Source organism: Dendrobates tinctorius, unplaced genomic scaffold, assembly GCF_039654945.1.
Source record: "Dendrobates tinctorius isolate UK_male_01 unplaced genomic scaffold, ASM3965494v1 ptg000057l, whole genome shotgun sequence".
Classification (NCBI taxonomy): Eukaryota; Metazoa; Chordata; class Amphibia; order Anura; family Dendrobatidae; genus Dendrobates; species Dendrobates tinctorius.
Genome location: NW_027361725.1, coordinates 26,097,137 through 26,117,748, shown reverse-complemented (window position 1 = coordinate 26,117,748; position 20,612 = coordinate 26,097,137). Strand labels below are relative to the sequence as shown.

General features: G+C 43.5%; 1 protein-coding gene across 6 annotated transcripts in view; it reads right to left on the bottom strand.

Annotated features, from left to right (window-relative positions):
- NPAS3 (neuronal PAS domain protein 3) overlaps positions 1-20,612 on the bottom strand; it is a 586,631-nt gene that overhangs the window by 316,727 nt on the left and 249,292 nt on the right. The window lies entirely within an intron of this gene.

Below are 20,612 nucleotides of genomic sequence, written 5' to 3'. Positions count from 1 at the left end.
GTAAACAGATGATGAGCTGCTGATTATCGCATGTGCTTTGTGTGCGGTATGATAGCATTAAGGATCGTTCTCTGAGCATAGGAATGTGGACCATCACTGTGTAAACCCATCAGAACATAATCTTTTGCTTGTTTCAAGGAAAGGTCATATTTAGCAAGAAAATTATTTCCATATTTCCAAATGGGCAGTCATTAATTTCTATATCCATCATGTTAGGTTATGCTCAAGCGTTGTGTATTCCCAGGACAGAAATGCGAGAATAACATTCCAATTTCTCCCGCAGATTTGCTGTGGATGTTCTGCAGGTTTGACACAGATAGATCTGAACAAGGACTAGCCCCCACAGTCAATTAAAAGGGCTAATCCCTCACTTTCTCACATGGAATCACAGTAACATTGAGCATTCTACCTTTTTCTATAGTGGATCTTTGAAATCGGTTTTTCTACTGCTGAACTGATTTGGGCACAGAATATCAGCCAAAATCCGTGTGAAGTCCAACATGTGCGATACTAAATTTTTTCTGTACAATGCACTGCACGACTGTCCTCAACATCTTCGCGGAATAATGCTAAAAATTCTAAATGGAATTGAAAAATGTAAAGTGTGATATGGACACTTTTTATGTGCTCCCCGTCCATTATAACAGAACAATTGGACATATACTGTAGATTTAGGTGTAGTACTCATATACAAGCAGAAATACACTATGCTTGACATAGGTCATCAATGTGTGATCAGGGGTGCGACGTTTGACACTCCCACCGATCAGCTGTTCCCAATGTCAGCGGTGGATGGAACTGCTGACTTAGGCCGGGGTCACACTTGCGAGTGCAATGCAAGAAACCCGTGTGAGTCTCTCGCCTTAATACCCGCCACTCGGGACTGGTGTGTGCGGCTGCATGTGTTTCTATGCAGTTGAACGCTACGGTCCAAACCGCCGCCGGCAGTGCCAGGTATTGAAGCGAGTTTCTCGTATTGCACTCGCAAGTGTGACCCCAGCCTTACGGAGCTGCACAGCTCCATCGAAGGAATCGTGGCCGTGGCTGGCTACCGCACATCCACCCCCTTTTGATTTGAATAAGAGGCAGATGTGCAGTACCTGACCGCGGCCACTATACAGTTGATGGAGCTGTGCTACCCTTCCTACTGAGTAGTTCTGGCTGACATTGGGAACGGCTGATCGGCGGGGGTGCCACCAATCAGACATTGATCCTGGACACTTCTTTTAAATCATTATTCAGAGTGAGGTGGAAGACAACATTATTTTTAAACAAAGTGATTTGCGGATTGTCTTGTTCTAGCCACATGATAACAAGGTGTATCAAGTGCAGTCAAGTTGTCTGGAAGTCCAAGGATATCATTGGTGAATGTGTTTGAAGTTTTATCCCATTCATTTCTAAATGAGTTTTTTTTTTTTTTTTTTAAAGAAATGGAAAAAAGGTCTATCAACTTCTGATCTGTTCTGTGTTGTATTGGAATATATAGTTGTGAGTGCTGTATATTATGTGCACAGCAGCTCTGTATCCATAGAACAAGAGCTGGAGCGCACCAGATTAGTAGCCAAGACGCATGTGTACTAATCAGGAGAACAGATTACAACCCACCGCTGACTGTTCCCCATCATCTGCAGAGCGCTACTGTCACTTTAATACGCCGCTCAAATCTAATGCACAGATATTTGTAATAAGTTGTTATAAAGCTGTAGGAACAGATTAATTAAAGGGAAGAGAGATGTGGAGAAACGCCAGGAGACCGCAGAACGACCCGAGGCTGATCTCTAAGCCTCCGCATAGTACAGTGCGACGTGGAGGAGGATTGCAGAAACACCGGATAAAAAGAATAAATAGAACGAACGAAGGAAACAAATAAAAGGTTTATAAGTGAAAGGATCTATTTCCAGCAAATAATCTGCTCTGCCAGTCACTGTACACAGCAATTGCTAGCATTGCTTGTCGTCCTTGGTTTATAGCTCTGTTCAGACCACAGACTTTTCTGCTGCTTATGCTACAACATGGATTTTTAAAAGAACAGCCGACCCGGGCCAACGCTGGCCTGAATACAATCATAATCCTCTTTTCACAATGGCCCAAATCCTCAGCTATAAGACACACGTGGCGTTGGCGGTCAGTCTAGTTTCATTACAAGTCCATCGAGCTCAACCTATAACCTAACATGTTGATCAAGAGGAAGGCAAAAACCTCACGGGGCAGACACTAATAGCTCCATATTAGGGGGAAATCGTCTGCCCGACTCATGTATGGTGATCAGACTAGTTCTCTGGATCAACCTCCCATCACAGAATCTAGTGCCCATAACCTGTAACATTATACTTTTCAAGAAAGGCATACAGACCCTTCTTAAATTTTACTAGTGAATCACTCATTACCACATCATATGGCAGAGAGCTCCATAGTCTCACTGCTCTTACAGTAAAGAATCCGCGTTTGTGAGTATGCTTAAACCTTCTTTCCTCCAGACGTAGAGGATGCCCCCTTGTCCCCGTCACAGGCCCGTTATTATACAGATCTCTGTACTTTCTCCTCCTAAATTTGTACATTGTAGTAAGACTAATATGACACATGATTATATGAGAGTTTGATGCCTTTCTGCTACAGAAACTCACTATAAGTGCATGTGCATTTTTACCTGAATCTAATGCTAAGTCTTAGGCCTCATACCCATTGGCGATTAAAAAAACGGTCCAATTTCTGGACTGTAAGAAAGGGTGGAGTGCTATGCCAGTGTCATGCGATTTCTATGCGATTTTGAATCTTTCCATCCGTTTTACATCCGTTTGCAATCCGTTTTTTTTTCCCAGGAACTCTTTTTCTACAGTCTTTTACAGGACCATTTACAGTGTTCTATGCCACAGAATGGTAATGCATCTGTTTAAAACGGATGGAAAACGGATGGTCCGTTTTTTTAATCGCACCCATTGACTTGTATTGGCGAAAATCGCTGCAAATCACAGCGTGCTGCGATTTTTTTTCTCAGACCGATTTTGGATGAGAAAATAATCGCAAGTGAGATGTCACCCATTCACTAACATTGGTCAGAGTGCAATCCGATTTAAAATCAGATTGCAATCGTCCGATTTTATCGCCAGTGAGTATGAGGCCTAAGGGGAAAATCTGTACAGAAAACTCAACGTACCGGCAAGAGAGATTTGAAACTTGCACCACAGGTCAGTTTACACGGAGTAAAAAAAGGAAGCAACGAGGGCAGGAGATTTCTATTAATCCCATCCACTTTGCTGGAACTGTAAGGGTCTATGCACACATTGCAGAGCTGTCGCATTTTTGCAGCATTTGCTTCAGATTTGTCACAAATCCTGATGCCAGCAAAGTGACTGAGAATCCTGAAGTCTTGTGCACATGTTGCTTATTTGTGACTCGCAGATTTGGTGCAGATTCAGATCTGCAGAATGTCACTTCTTTCAGAGTTTTTATTCCAGATTCTTTGAGCGGAGAAAAATCTGTACGAAAAACGCATCAAAAGCGTGGCAGAAATGCACCTATTTTATATTGTGTTTTTCCAGCCAAAAGATGCAGAAACTGTGCAGAAATTTCTGCACCAAACGTGTGCACAGACCCTAAGGAGCTGAGTTTTTGCTGCATTACAAACTGATCGTGGGCACAGAGCCTAAGGGGGAAAAAAATCCTTCCTGACTCCACATACAGAAATCAGACTACCATACATTCTCGCGTATAAGCCGAGATTTTCAGCCCATTTTTTTGGGCTGAATGTCACCCTCTTGGCTTATACGCGAGTCATATACCGGGGGTCGGCGGGGGAGGGGGAGCCGGGGTATCAGAGACCATACTCACCCTCCTGGTACGTTTCTGCAGCCCCTGCTTCTCCGTAGGTCATCTTCTTCCTGCGTTCAGCGGTCACGTGGTACCGCTCATTAAACTCATGAATATGCGCAAATTCATGAGTTTAATGAGTGGTACCACGTGACCGCTGAACGCAGGAAGAAAATGACCGATGGAGAAGCAGAGGATGCAGAAACAAGCCAGGAGGGGGCGAGTATGACGGGGGGCTGAGCAATATTCACCTATCCCCGTTCCATCGCCGGGCACCGCTGTGTCTCCAGGTCCTCCTGCTGTGACGTTCAGGTCAGAGGACGCGATGACGTAGTGCGCGCCCTCTGCTGAACGTCACTGCAGAGACCTGGGAGACACAGCGGTGGACGGCGATGGAACAGGGACCGGTAAATATCGCCAGTTCCGTGGGCTCAGGACACCGGTACCTGACCCGCAGCGATGGAGAGGTGAGTATGTCATTTTTTTTTTAATTGCAGCAGCAGCGGCAGCAGCAAATAAGGGGTATTTATGGAGCATCTTATGGGGCAGCATTAACCCTTGTGCAGCAGCATATAGGGGGTATTTATGGAGCATCTTATGGGGCAGCATTAACCCTTGTGCAGCAATATATGAGGGGTATTTATGGAGCATCTTCTTGAGCAGCATTATCCCTTGTGCAGCAGCATATGGGGGGTATTTATGGAGCATCTTAGGGGGCAGCATTAACCCTTGTGCAGCAGCATATGGGGGTATTTATGGAGCATCTTCTTGGGCCAGCATTAACCCTTGTGCAGCAGCAATATATGGGGGGTATTTAGGGAGCATCTTATGGGGCAGCATTAAGATAAGATAATCCTTTAATCGTCCCACCATGGGAAAATTCAGAGCATTACAGCAGCAAGGCAAGAACAAGTACAGATACAGATGCATAAAGGCATTACATTGACAGTAGGTAGGTACATATACGAAAAAAAAAAGATATAACCCGACTATCACGACTTTGGATGTATCAGTTCACTGTTTGGGTCGTTCTCCGTTTTGGACAGTGCTGGTTATACAGCCTAACTGCAGCAGGAAGGAAGGACTTTCGATAGCGCTCCCTCTCACATTTAGGATGAAGTAGCCTGTCACTGACAATACTGCACATCTTTGTCACGGTCTCATGCATGGGATGGGAATCATTCTGCACCATGTAGCTCACCTTGGCCAGTATCCTCCAGTCGCCTACTTCCTGAACTGGATCAAGGGGGCATCCCAGGACAGACCTGGCCCTTCTAATCAGTTTGTCCAGCCTATTCCTGTCCCTGGTTGATATGCCACTACCCCAGCACGCCACACCAAAGAAGATGACTGATGCCACAACAGAGTTGAAGAAGGATGCAAGGAGTGCCCCCTAACTCCGAAGGCTCTCAGCCTTCTGAGCAGATAAAGCCTACTGTGGCCCTTCCTGTACACTGCATCCAAGTGATGGGCCCAGTCAAGCTTATTATTGAGGATCACACCAAGATACTTATAGGTGTCAGCTATCTCAATGTCATTTCCCTGAATGTTCACCACTACTGGTGGATTTTTTCCCTTGCGAAAGTCCACCACCAATTCCTTGGTCTTCCCGGAATTAATCCTAAGGTGGTTCCTCTGATACCACTCCACAAAAGCTTGGTTAGTATCTCTGTACTCTCTTTCATCTCCTCCTGTGATGAGGCCTACTATTGCAGAGTCATCAGAATACTTCTGCAAGTAGCAGCTAGATGAGTTGCACTTAAAATCTGCAGTGTACAGTGTGAAGAGAAAAGGGGCAAGAACTGTACCTTGAGGTGCCCCTGTATTGCAGATCACCGTGTCTGACACACTGTCCCGAACCTTTACAAACTGAGGTCGGTTCGTGAGGTAGTTAAGGATCCAGGTGGAGAGTTGGAGGTCCACACCAACAAGGCCCAGCTTGTCTCTCTGTAGACCTGGCTGTATGGTATTAAAAGCACTAGAGAAATCGAAGAACATTATTCTCACAGTGTTCCCAGGTTTCTCCAGGTGAGAGTCCTATCTAGAAGGTGGATAATGGCATCATGCACACCAATGCCCGGCTTGTAGGCAAACTGGAGAGGGTCCATATCCGAGCTCACTAGAGGACGGAGACGTGTGAGAACCAATCTCTCTAGTACCTTCATCAGGTATGATGTCAATGCTACAGGTCTATAGTCATTAAGGTCTTTCGGATTAACCCTTGTGCAGCAGCATATTATGGGGGATATTTATGGAGCATCTAACAGGGCAGCATTAACCATTGTGCAGCAGCATATGGGGGGGATTTATGGAGCATCTAACGGGCAGCATTAACTCTTGTGCAGCAGCATATGGGACGTATTTATGGAACATCTTCTTGGGCCAGCATTAACCCTTGTGCAGCAGCAATATATGGGGGGTATTTATGGAGCATCTTATGGGCAGCATTAACCCTTGTGCAGCAGCAATATATGGGGGGTATTTATGGAGCATCTTATAGGGCAGCATTAACCCTTGTACAGCAGCATATGGGAGGTATTTATGGAGCATCATACGGGGCAGCATTAACCCTTGTGCAGCAATATATGTTGGGTATTTATGGGCCATCTTCTTGGGCCAACATTAACCCTTGTGCAGCAGCAATATATGGGGGTATTTATGGAGCATCTTATGGGGCAGCATTAACCCTTGTGCAGCAGCATATGGGAGGTATTTATGGAGCATCTTATGGGGCAGCATTAACCCTTGTGCAGCAATATATGGGGGGTATTTATGGAGCATTTTCTTGGGCCAGCATTAACCCTTGTCATGAGTTTAATGAGTGGTACCACGTGACCGCTGAACGCAGGAAGAAAATGACCGAGGGAGAAGCAGAGGCTGCAGAAACGTGCCAGGAGGGGGTGAGTATGATGGGGGGCAGAGCAATATTCACGTAACCCCGTTCCATCGCCGTCCACCGCTGTGTCTCCCAGGTCTCTGCAGTGACGTTCAGCAGAGGGCGCGCACTACGTCATCGTGCCCTCTGCTGAATGTCACTGCAGAGAAATGGGAGACATAGCGGTGGACTGCGATGGAACAGGGACCGGTAAATATCGCCAGTTCCGTGGGCTCAGGACACCGGTACCTGGCCCGTAGCGATGGAGAGGTGAGTGTGTCATTTTTTTTTAATTGCAGCAGCAGGAAATAAGGGGTATTTATGGAGCATCTTATGGGGCAGCATTAACCCTTGTGCAGCAGCATATAGGGGGTATTTATGGAGCATCTTATGGGGCAGCATTAACCCTTGTGCAGCAATATATGGGGGGTATTTATGGAACATCTTATGGGGCAGCATTAACCCTTGTGCAGCAGTATATGGGGGGTATTTATGGAGCATCTTATGGGGCAGCATTAACCCTTGTGCAGCAGCATATTGGGGTATTTATGGAGCATCTTATGGGGCAGCATTAACCCTTGTGCAGCAGCATATGGGGGGGTTTATCTATGGAGCATCTTCTTAGACCACCATTAACCCTTGTGCAGCAAAACCCTCGGCTTATACACGAGTCAATAAGTTTTCCCAGTTTTTTTGTGACGAGTATATATGGTAACATCCATCACAGAATCTAGTGCCTATTACCTGTAACATATTGTTCCAAGGTCTTCTAGGATTAGTGCTAAGTGTCTCAGACTGCCTATGCACAGAGAAGCGCGGTTCCCCACTCAGATGATAGAAAAGGGGCACAAGAATAATCAAAATAATACTCCAGAAAGTGGGCATCAGGTATACAGTACAGACCAAAAGTTTGGACACACCTTCTCATTCAAAGAGTTTTCTTTATTTTCATGACTATGAAAATTGTGGATTCACTCTGAAGGCATCAAAACTATGAATTAACACGTGGAATTATATAATTAACAAAAAAGTGTGAAACTGAAAATACTGTATGTCTTATATTCTAGGTTCTTCGAAGTAGCCATCTTTTGCTTTGATTTCTGCTTTGCACACTCTTGACATTCTCTTGATCAGCTTCAAGAGGTAGTCACCGGAAATGGTTTTCACTTCACAGGTGTGCCCTGTCAGGTTTAATAAGTGGGATTTCTTGCCTTATAAATGGGGTTGGGACCATCAGTTGTGTTGTGCAGAAGTCTGGTGGATACACAGCTTATAGTCCTACTGAATAGACTGTTAGAATTTGTAGTATGGCAAGAAAAAAGCAGCTAAGTAAAGAAAAAGGAGTGGCCATAATTACTTTAAGAAATGAAGGTCAGTCAGTCCAAAAAATTGGGAAAACTTTGAAAGTGTCCCCAAGTGTAGTGGCAAAAACCATCAAGCGCTACAAAGAAACTGGCTCAAATGAGGACCGCCCCAGGAAAGGAAGACCAAGAGTCACCTCTGCTGCGGAGGATAAGTTCATCCGAGTCACCAGCCTCAGAAATCGCAGGTTAACAGCAGCTCAGATTAGAGACCAGGTCAATGCCACACAGGGTTCTAGTAGCAAACACATCTCTACAAAAACTGTTAAGAGGAGACTTTGTGCAGCAGGCCTTCATGGTAAAATAGCTGCTAGGAAACCACTGCTAAGGACAGGCAACAAGCAGAAGAGACTTGTTTGGGCTAAAGAACACAAGGAGTGGACATTACACCAGTGGAAATCTGTGCTTTGGTCTGATGAGTTCAAATTTCAGATCTTTGGTTCCAACCACCGTGTCTTTGTGCGACGCAGAAAAGGTGAACGGATGGACTCTACATGCCTGGTTCCCACCGTGAAGCATGGAGGAGGAGGTGTGATGGTTTGGGGTTTCTTTGCTGGTGACACTGTTGGGGATTTATTCAAAATTGAAGGCATACTGAACCAGCATAGCTACCACAGCATCTTGCAGCGGCATGCTATTACATCCGGTTTGAGTTTAGTTGGACCATCATTTATTTTTCAACAGGACAATGACCCCAAACACACCTCCAGGCTGTGTAAGGGCTAGTTGACCAAGAAGGAGAGTGATGGGGTGCTACGCCAGATGACCTGGCCTCCACAGTCACCAGACCTGAACCCAATCGAGATGGTTTGGGGTGAGCTGGACGGCAGAGTGAAGGCAAAAGGGCCAACAAGTGCTATGCATCTCTGGGAACTCCTTCAAGACTGTTGTAAGACCATTTCCGGTGACTACCTCTTGAAGCTCATCAAGAGAATGCCAAGAGTGTGCAAAGCAGTAATCGAAGCAAAAGGTGGCTACTTTGAAGAACCTAGAATATAAGACATATTTTCAGTTGTTTCACACTTTTTTGTTAATTATATAATTCCACATGTGTTAATTCATAGTTTTGATGCCTTCAGAGTAAATCTACAATTTTCATAGTCATGATAATAAAGAAAACTCTTTGAATGAGGTGTGTTCAAACTTTTGGTCTGTACTGTATGTACTCAGCATTGGTCACCTACTGTCAGATCTTGATGTAAAACCGGAGGTACCCTTTAAAGGGAATGTATTTACTCTAAGCACATTAGTGAAATACTCATTAAAAATGAAGGATCTGTGGGGGGTTTTTACATGCCTTTCCAGACATTTTGAAACAGCATATATTCATTTATTTATTTTACTAATTTATATAGCGCCATTAAGTCCACAGCGCTTTACATACATATATATGGCCAATACCATTTCATTTCCCTGCTGATTATTGTCATGCAATTAATAGCATATACATGGTTCAGGACCGGTCATTCCCTATGCAAGCAGTTTACCATAAGTCTACAACCCTGCCATAATAATGCACGTGTACATTGAGCATCGGTCATCAGGTCTGTATAGCACGTGCGTCACGGTATTAGTGTCAGCTACCAGAAATGTATGGTAATTTTACATAGGCGCAATGGAAAAATTAAAAGGTGGCAGACAGTGAACAGTAAGAAGCGGCATGACAGCGAGTCAGGGACCTGAGAAAGATAGACATGTGCAAGCGCCAAAGCCTTATATCCACAATGTTTTTTAAAGCAGGAAGGGAAAGGGGCAGAGCACGGCAAACTGTAAGGTAAGGTCCTTATCTGCTCTCACATTCTGCAATTCTGCATGAGAAATATTATTTGTCATTATGGAGGGATTTGAACCCATGCTGCTAAACACACCGCCCTGATTTGAAAACGGATGCGTTATGGGAGCAGCGACCAAAACAGCTCTCCTCCTCCTCCTCAGCCAAAAGCAATTTCTTTTTCTAATTTTAGTTATGCACAAGCCTGCGGGCATCATGAGCGTTTAGTAATTAGTTTTATAATTACTGCTGTTTTGCTCGCTGTCATTCAATTTTTCTTACAGCCCGGCCCGGGAATGCAATGTCTCTTGCCCACAGCTGTGGAAATTGCTCTACGATTAGAAAGCAAAAAAATAAATAAAAGAAACAGGGAGATAACGAACAGCAACAGTCTTTGTTGGGTGAGATATGATGCCAAATTTTGCCTGTTCCAGTTAACCCCTGAAACAAAAAGAAATGATTCGCCTCGGGCTGTGAAACAAATGCAGAAAGATATTGTACTGGGCTGAATCCTTGGTACATTTCTCACGTTCACGCTCCATTCTGATAGAATAGTATTACTGCTTGGGAGTTTGTATCAGGACTAAGAGATGGGTATGTGCTCCCCAAAAGCATTCTCTCCACTAAGTGTCCTGGAATGTGGCCGACATTGACATGTGGATCTGAAGAATTGTCAACAACTAATCATGAAAAGGAGACTGATGAAGGGAGTACCGGACCAACAAGTGGCCTTGCACTTTATACAGAAACAAGCCAAGAGAAAAACACCCTATATTATGACCAGGGGCGGACATATCATTGGTGCAACCTGCATCGGTGCTCCCCAACAGGTGAGGGCGGCTCACTTATACCTCCAAAGCAGGTGCAATTTTGTATTTTTATTAGATATTGGGCTGCAAAGGGCCCATGTATTGTTCTTACACAGGGACCCTTTTCTGTCTGTGTCCGCCAGTGAATATGACGCAGGGTAAGGTTTTAGGACCATCCCAAATTTGGGTACACCCTGATGCTGCTGGGATTGTTTTCTACCTTTTTTTTTAAATCAAAAACAGTGTTTGCTAAGTACCAAATTTTACTAACACGTTCTATTGGGTATTTGTTTATTTTATTTCTGTCTTGGGTTCCGTCTGTCTGATGGCTAGTGTGAACATGCTCCTACTTTGCATACATACCAACTTGTACCCCAGTTAACTTTTTTTGGTTTACCCTATAGTAAGTAAACAAATAAATGGTAACTAGCTTGGCCCATGCAAAATTTTCGCACATTGGTCGTGGGGGGCGCAGGCAATTTCAGAAAAAGCAAACTGGTCAAATGTAAATGTATTTCATGAGCTGATGAACACAGACAGGTATTTATATATGTAGATTGGTAATACAATAAATTGTTTGATAAGGAGAGGCCAAAAAATGTCTTCCGGTTGAGGTGCCACCTGCAGGTCATTGTCTTTCTGCAGGTTTATGAAAATGAATGTTTAAACTGTATTTAGGGATAAAATCGTGAATGTGTGGTTTGTTTGGCTCTTTTCTTGCTGAAGGGGGCATGTTTACCTTTCAAATGGTGCATCATTTGTGTGTGTGGGGCGAAGTAATCAGCGAAAAAGCAGCGCATGTTTACAAATGTGTTTGCATATGTGACTCACCATTTGTGGGTGTCTGGGGCGAAGCAATCACCGAAAAAGCAGTGCATATTTACAAATGTGTCTGCATATGTGACTCACCTGCAGCGAAGTGTGCAATCCTCCAATGTGTCTGAAATAGGCTGCGAAAGCACTTGGGCAAGCTGGAAAGACCCCAAGGCAAATGACTGGATTTGTTTGTCATGTCTGTAAGCAGCTTTGTGGTAGTGTGCTTTGGGGTAGTGTGGTGCCACCTGCAGGTCATTTGACCTTTCAAATGGTGTATCATTTGTTTGTGTGGGTGGAGTATGAATTGAACAAATGTGCAATTCAACAGGCAGTGCATGTTTACAAATGTGTTTGCATATGTGACTCACCTGCATTGAAGTGTTCAATCCTCCAATTTGGCTGAAGTAGGCTGGGCAAGCAGTTCAGCAAGCTGGAAAGCCCCCAAGGCAAATGTTTGGATTTGTTTGTGATGTCTGTAAGCAGCTTTGTGGTAGTGTGTTTTGGGGTAGTGTGGTGCCACCTGCAAGTCATTTTTCCTTACTACAAGTTTATTGAAAATTAATGTGTAAACTGTATTTTGTGATCAAATCGTGGATGTGTGGTTTGTTTGACTATTTTCTTGCTGAAGTGAGCAAGTTTACCTTTCAAATGGTGTATCATTTGTGTGTGTGGGTGCAGTATGAACGAAGATACAAAGTACCGTAATCACCGAAAAACAGTATTTAGAAATAACAGAATAGACAGTACATGCAAATAACATAGGGCACTTAGCTAACACTACCTTGATCAAAAAAGCATAAAATCCATCCCTCCGCAACAAGATGCACCCAATGTGGACTGTCCCATCCTGCCTCTAGTATTAAGACCTCACCTTGTGTCAGCCAACCTCAATGAAGATAAGGGCAGAGCAGGACCAAGTCTGACTGGTCAGACAACTGCCCATCGAAAGCAAAATACAGGGGGTCAAATAATTATTTGATTCTTTGCTGATTTTGTAAGTTTGCCCACTGAAAAAGGCATGAACAGTCTATAATTTTAAGGGTAGGTTAATTTTAACATTGAGAGATAGACTATCAAAAATAAAATCCAGAAAATCACATTGTACAAATTATATAACTTTATTTTCATTTTGCAGTGAGAAATAATTATTAGATCCCCTACCAACCATTAAGAATTCTGGCTCCTACAGACCAGTTAGACGCTCCTAATCAACTCGACAGCTGTCTTACATAGTCACCTTTATAAAAGACTCCAGTCTACAGACTCAACCAGTCAGACTTTAACCTGTACAACATGGGGAAGACCAAAAGAGCTGTATAAGGATGTCAGGGACAACATCATACAACTCCACATAGCTGGAATGGGCTACAAAACCATAAGTAAGACTCTGGGTGGGAAGGAGACAACGGGTGGTGCAATAGTAAGAAAATGGAAGAAATACAAAATAACTCGATCGACATCGATCTGGTATAAAATCTCACCTCGTGGGATATCCTTGATCATGAGGAAGGTGAGAGATCAGTTTAAAACTACACGGGGGGGGGGGACTTGTTAATGATCTCAAGGCAGCTGGGACCACAGTAACTAAGAAAACCATTGGTAACCCATTACGCCGTAAAGGTTTAAAATCCTGCAGTACCCGCAAGGTCCACCTCCACATGTGCGGGCCCGTCTGAAGTTTGCCAATGGACTCCTGGATGATTCTATGAATGATTGGAAGAAGGTGCTGTGGTCAGATGAGACAAAAATTGAGGTATTTGGTATTAACTCAACTCACCATGTTTGGAGGAAAAGAAATGCTGCCTATGACCCAAAGAACACCATCCCCACTGTCAAGCATGGAGGTGGAAACATGTTTTGGGCGTGTTTCTCTGCTAAGGACACAGGACTACCTCACCGCATCAATGGGAGACTGGATGGAGCCATGTACTGTAAAATCCTGAGTGACAATCTCCTTCCCTCCGCCAGTATATTAAAAATGGGTCATGGCTGGGTCTTCCAGCAAGACAATGACCCAAAACATACAGCCAAAGCAACAAAGGAGTAGCGCAAAAGTTGCCCATTAAGGTCAATGGGTGGCCTAGCCAGTCTCCAGTTCTTAATCCCAAAGAAAACTTATGGAGGGAGTTGAAGCTCTGAGTTGCCAAGCGACAGCCTCAATATCTTTATGATTTAGAGATGATCTGCAAAGAGGAGTGGACAAAAATTCCCCCTGACATGTACGCAAACCTCATCAACAATTACAAAAAGCGTTTGACTGCTGTGCTTGCCAACAAGGGTTTTGCCACCAAGTATTAAGTCTTGCTTGCCAGAGGGATCAAATACTTATTTCTCACTGCAAAATGCAAATAAAGTTATGTAATTTGTACAATGTGTTTTCTGGATTTTATTTTTGATATTCTATCTTTCAATGTTAAATGTAAACTACCCTTAAAATTATTGACTGTTCATGCCTTTTTCAGTGGGCAAACTTACAAAATCAGCAAGGGATCAAATACTTCTTTCCTCCACTGTAGATGAAATGCCTAGCTAAAAAAGGTGGACCTGTTTTACAAGGTACAAGAAACTACAGCAAAACCAAAGATATTAGCCGGAGTATTACACAGAAGTAAGTAGGTGGATGGCCGGACAGCTGGGGAATGAATAGCCCCCCAGAAAACGATTCATATGAGTATGTTGACTGTTCTATTAGACTAGCAACTATCGGACGACTTCTTTCTAAAAGCGATAGCCCGCCATCCATTGGTTGAGATATTTTAACTGTTCTGACAAAATTGGTTGATCCAACGACCGAAACACTTTGATGAACCTTCAGATAGAAAATCACAACATGGCTATTATTCCTCAGCTGGTGACCGTTAACTCCACTGGATTAACTACCGTGGGCACCTAGAGCTGAGAGCCAGCAGTAGCAGCTATACCAAAGCTTGAAGAAAACACCTAATGGTGAGCAAAACTCCACGGAAGACGTAGCGTCCTCTCACACTGGTCTCCCTCACACACTTTTACTTACCGTTTTACCCTATGAGCACTTTTCCTCTTCTTTCCAGTTCCTAAACCCTTGATTGATTACGTGTCATTGGTTGTTACATTTTATCATCACATTTTGACTAATGTGTATCACCACCCAGAGAAGCCCATAGACTTTAGATAGGTGTCAGCCGCACGAGAATTTGGCCAACAGCTATCCCTCCTTACCCCATACCGCATACACATGCACGCTCGGTCAAACATGTATTTTTTATAGGGAGGGGAGAGTGAGCCGCTGCCAGGCTCCTATCCTAATTATTAGGGGAACCTAATTACTATGTACACACAGATGAATGGACATTACAGAGCTCTGTCTATTCATCTCTTTAATCCTTCTTTTAATAACCTTTCCTGTAACCATGAAAACTGGTCATCCTCTAAGTCTAGAGAAAAAAAGATTCAATCATCATAGACCGGGATTATTTACTGTAAGAGCGGTGAGCCTATGAAATTGTCACATCAATGTCGTAGGGGTTGATTTGGTAAAGGAACTTTAGAGGGGTCTGGATGTTTTTCCCGAGAGATGTAATATTACCCATTCTGGTGATCTTATGGGTGCTGGTGATTCATCCACAGATCTTCTGGTTGCCATATTTTTCAGCTGTAATAGGCAGGCAGCTGTTGAGGGGCTCCTGTCTGCCGCTGGATCTATACTTTATGATTATAAGTTGAAGTTGATGGACCGGTGTCCGTCATCTATTAACTGTACTTGTGTAAGGGGCAGGTTTTCAACTCCCTCACGCAACAGGACCTTGTATAAAATACCTGTATCACGTGTCTAAGCTGCAGTACCAGACTTGGCCATGTACACAGACGCTGGCGCTGTTTTGGGGTGGTAAAAACTCAAAAAGACCTCTTTAACTTAGATTTTTATATTTTAGGAGGATGTTATAAGCTAAAACTAGATTAATGCTGTATCTTCTTGCACTTTTAGGCTGAGTGCAGACGGAGTTTTGAGCCCTGCGGATTTTTCCGTGCAGAATGGAAGAAAACCGCAGGTCAAATGACCTGCATTTTTCCTGCGGATTTCTTCCATTTTTCACGCGGTTTTCATGCGGTTTTTGTGCGGTTTTCCATTGCGGTTTTCCCCCTGCGGATTTGGAGACAGGGGAGATAGAAAACCGCACAAAAGAAGTAACATGCTGCGGATTTTGTACCGCGGGAAAACCGCGCGGAAAAATCCGCAGCGTCTGCACAGCGTTTTTTTTTTCCATTCATTTTAAAGGTACTGTACATCACAATGCGGATATGCAACGTTTCTGCGCGGTAAAATCCGCTGCGGAAACGCTGCAAATCTGCATCGTGTGCACACAGCCTAAGATCACTTTTTAGTAAAATTATTACAACAAATCAGACGGTAGAGCTAAACAGCATCAAATACGTACATGTAACATTGAATACCTAAATATTACTTGAATTTGGTATGAGAAAAAATTGCAAAGAACTGTGGGATCCTATATGATATATAAATTGTGAACTGGCTATGTAGGGGTTAAAGCAGACAGCTTATGTTTGCAGCGCTGTCAGTCAATAAGCACGGCGGACTCATTAATCTGCCATCTTTGTTTACCTCATTGCGCAGCCTGATTAAATGAATGATTGCTGACAGCTCTATGCATTTTTATTGTGCATACCCCGACAGCAAAGAACCGTTTAATGTCATCTAATATGGAGCGAAGAACGGAAAGACACTGGCGCTGTGACAGCGGCCTTCCAGACTCTGAACACTTCTGAGATTACGGCCCGGAGTATGAAGAAAGGTTCTTGGGAAAAGATCCCAGCACTTACAATCACACAGAAGTGTATGATGCTTTCTGTAAGGTGTCCATTCATGACAATCCAATGGGTCATGGCCAGGATATAGGGACGCGACAATATGCATTACACCGCTCTGATATCCTGTATAACATGAGCAGGAGCAATTCTCCAATGCCAGACACCAGACTGCTGCAGGGGCCAAACCAACATCCTGAACATAGTTCTGCTTATATTCTTATTTTACATCAATTTTATTACTCAACATTCAGTAGAATTCAGGATGATAGTTCGCTGCTACTGCTATTACATGTTAAAGTAAGCCTGACTGTAACATGTATTCTTACTCGTAGCAACTAATTAAAGCCATACAATATACTGCTATTTGTAAAGTTTAGACTCATACTGCTCCTGTTATTAAGCCCTTATTCCTTGATCGTCGGCTCCCCCCACACAGTATGATGCCCCTATAGAACCCAACACACAATATGATGCCCCTATAGTACCCAACACACAGTATGATGCCCCTATAGTACCCAACACACAGTATGATGCCCCTATAGTACCCAACACACAGTATGATGCCCCTATAGTACCCAACACACAGTATGATGCCCCTATAGTACCCAATACACAGTATGATGCCCCTATAGTACCCACAGTATGATGCCCCTGTAGTACCCAGCACACAGTATGATGCCCCTATAGTACCCAGCACACAGTATGATGTCCCCACAGCACCTCACACAATTATGATGCCTTACAGAACCCCATACAAGCATGACATCCCCACACACAGTATGAACCCCCTACAGCCCCCACATAGTATGATATTACAACAGTTCCTCACAAAAGATAATGTATCCACAGCCTCCCAACACACAGTATGATGTCCCCACAGCACCTCACACTAGTACATTGCCCTTACAGACCCCCATAAAAGCATGGCGTTAACAAAAACGGTATGAAGCCCCTACAGCCCCCACATAGTATGATGTTACCACGGTTCCTCTCAAAAGATGATGCCCCACAGCCTCCCAAAAGAGAGTATGATGCCCCCACAAATCCGCACAAAACTAGGATGTCTCCTCAGCCCCCATACAATTAAGACATCCCCACACACAGTATCAAGTATATAGTATGATGCCATCACAGTTCTTAACAAAACATGGTGCCCCCACAGCCTCCCAACACACAGTATGATGTCCCCACAATACCTCAAACAAGTACGATGCCCTTACAGACCCCAATGTAAGCATGACGTCCCCACACAAAGCATGAAGCACTTACAGCCCCAACAAAATATGACATCACCACTGTTCTTCACAAAAGATGATGCCCCCACATCCCTCCCATACAAATATGAGGTCCCCAAAACTCATCACACAGTAAAAAGCCCCAATCGTCTCCACACGGTATGATGCCCCCAGTCATCCTCATACAGTATGATACACCCACACAGCATGATTGCTCCCACAGTTCTCTACACAATATGATGGCCTCTACACTTCTTCACATACATTATAATGGACCCCATAGCCCCACCCTCCATGCACACATACACACACAGTATGTTTGCTTCCACAACCGCCAAAACACAGTATAATGGACCTCACTACAGCCAACACACAGTATGTTGTCTCCACATCTCCCCAAACACATGATACCCTCACAATTTCCAACACACTATGTTGGCCTCCATACTGTGACAGTCACTGGTATAGTATGTGAAGAACGATACGTGTCACTGTGCACTGTGCAGTGATATAAAACCAGAGTGTTTTTGCCTCCAGCATGCTGAGAGGGTTAATAGGAACGTATGTTATGGGCTGGTTTTAAAGGACCTTCATAGAGCAGGTGGGCGGAGGTCCACCATATCTTCACATTCAGAGTCCTGCAAAGACTTGTGTAAGGTCAAGGTCATGTCACTATCACATGGGTGTTAAATACCTGGCCATAAGAGTCAGTGTGTGGCTGGATTGGGGAGTGGTGAAACTCTCATCTGGCTCCCATATGAGCTAAGGACACTGTGTACGTTGCCTGCAGGAAAAGGACTTTGATGGACTTTATCTTTGTTTTACTTTTATGCCAGAAAAGGCTCTGGTTATTTTGCTGAACCCTGCTAAAGTTTATGCTGTCTACAATAAACCAGCAGGTGAACTACTACCAGAACTGTTATACACAAACATGATGGCCCTGGCACAGTTTCCCACAACTACTGAATGACAATGAAAAAAAGAAAAACAAACTACTCAACTAACCCAGTTTCCTCAATGCTGTTCTCCGGTCTGTGCAATGTGTGGACTGAGGCTAGCCATCATTAGATTGCTCCTGCTATGCTAAGACTCAGTTGCACAGGCTGGATGATGGAAGAGGGAACCGACGGGTCCTTGTTCTACCATTTTCTTCACAGGTATCTGCATCTTTTAATTGAGACACTGGGCAGAGGGACAGCCGAGTGGTGTGATCCACCACTGTTTCCAGCTTCTTGGCTGTCCCTATCTGTGGGCCAGGCAGAAACAGCTGAAGGGTCGCATACGGCCCTCAGGCCACTGGTCTGCTTTATAACATCAGTATTAGATAAGCCCAATAAACAGACTTGTATCAAATAAAGAAAATATATATATTTTTCTATTTTGCTAGTTTGTTTTAAATTCTATAAAGTGCACTGAACTTGTCATTTTTATGAGAATATATGCTTCGAGCCCAAGTTGTGACTTCATGTAAATGATCGGGATCAAAATTATACTTACACTGTAGCAATTAGAACTAAGAACCAAACATTGGCAAGAAGCACATAAAAACAATAACACATAATGAGTGTCAAACTGCTGTATGGAAATAGAAAAAAAACTATAACTGGCATGACTCTCGGCCTCACTTTTAGATGACTTTCTCATCTAGTTCAAGATCAAAGTTCCACTTTAATAACGTCTTTTTAGGATGTAAACTTATAAATCTGTGTCGCAGTAAAAGCATTTATACAGTGTATGTGTTACTTTCCATATGACAGAAAAATATTCAGGATTGAGAGTCCTCAGTAGTTGATACCTTTTAATGGCTAACTGAAAAGATGGTAACACATTGCAAGCTTTCCAGACTACTCAGGTCTCTTCATCAGGCTAGACTAATACAAAATCTGAAGTCACATATTTCACCTGCATTACATCTAATGTGGTGTACTTAATTATTTGTACTAAATGTCCAACTGGGGGTCTGTATGTGGGGGAGACAGGGCAAAAGCTTAGAACAAGGATGAATGCTCATCGTCACACAATAAGAGAAAAAAGAATGGATCTACCTGTGGCAAAACATTTCTGTATCCCTGATCACAGCAACGTGGATATGAAATTACTGGTATTGAAAGGTAACTTCAATTCTCAGAGAGAGAGACGAGTTTGGGAGTACAAATTTATGACGACCTTTGACACTCTCAGGGCTGGAATGAATGTGTCGCATGGATTTATGTCTTTTTACATCAATTAAGGAATTTCCTTTTAAAACCTTGTGGGGGCATCACAACACAGAACTAGACCCCAATCAGAGGACCATAAAACCTCCGGACTCCTTATCTATGAACTGGTCCAATGTTTATATTTATGTTTCTCCCTCTCCCATATTGATAGTTCTGCTTCACGTCACTTGTCTTATCTATTGCATTTTTTCTAGGCTGTATTGTGCATAAATATGTGACTTCAGATTTTGTATTAGTCTAGCCTGATGAAGAGACTGAGTAGTCTCGAAAGCTTGCAATGTGTTACCATCTTTTCAGTTAGCCATTAAAAGGTATCAACTACTGAGGACTCTCAATCCTGAATATTTTTCTATCTACTGGCTAACACGGTACAAAGATATATATCTTTCCGATTTCCATATGACAGTAATTGATCCATTGAGTGAGTGAGTGATCCAGAGAGTGATCCATGACAGTCATGGCTTTTTAGATGGTCATCAACATAAACATTTTAGGAAGTTGTCCAGAACTGTGATACCGATGACCTATTCTCAGGATAGTGCAACACTGGCAGATCTCGGTGGGGGTTTGACAACTGGCCCCTCCAGATCAGCTGTATCAGCTCCAGTGGTGGCCGGATGCATACAATGTATGGCGGCAGCTCTGTACACTATGTAGCAGACATTCTCTGTACTGCAGATCAAATCACAATCACTTTGAAAGGAATTGACCAGCAGTACCCAGGAATAACACAGTGAGCAGAGCCGTGCTGTTCTGGTTACATCCAGTCACTACTGATCATGGGGGTATCCGGAAGCAGATCCCCACTACTTCGATACAGATGATCAACCCTAAGGATATGTCATCATTATCATAGACAACCCTTTATCATCATATCATACCATCATTATCATGGACAACCCTTTTGATGCCA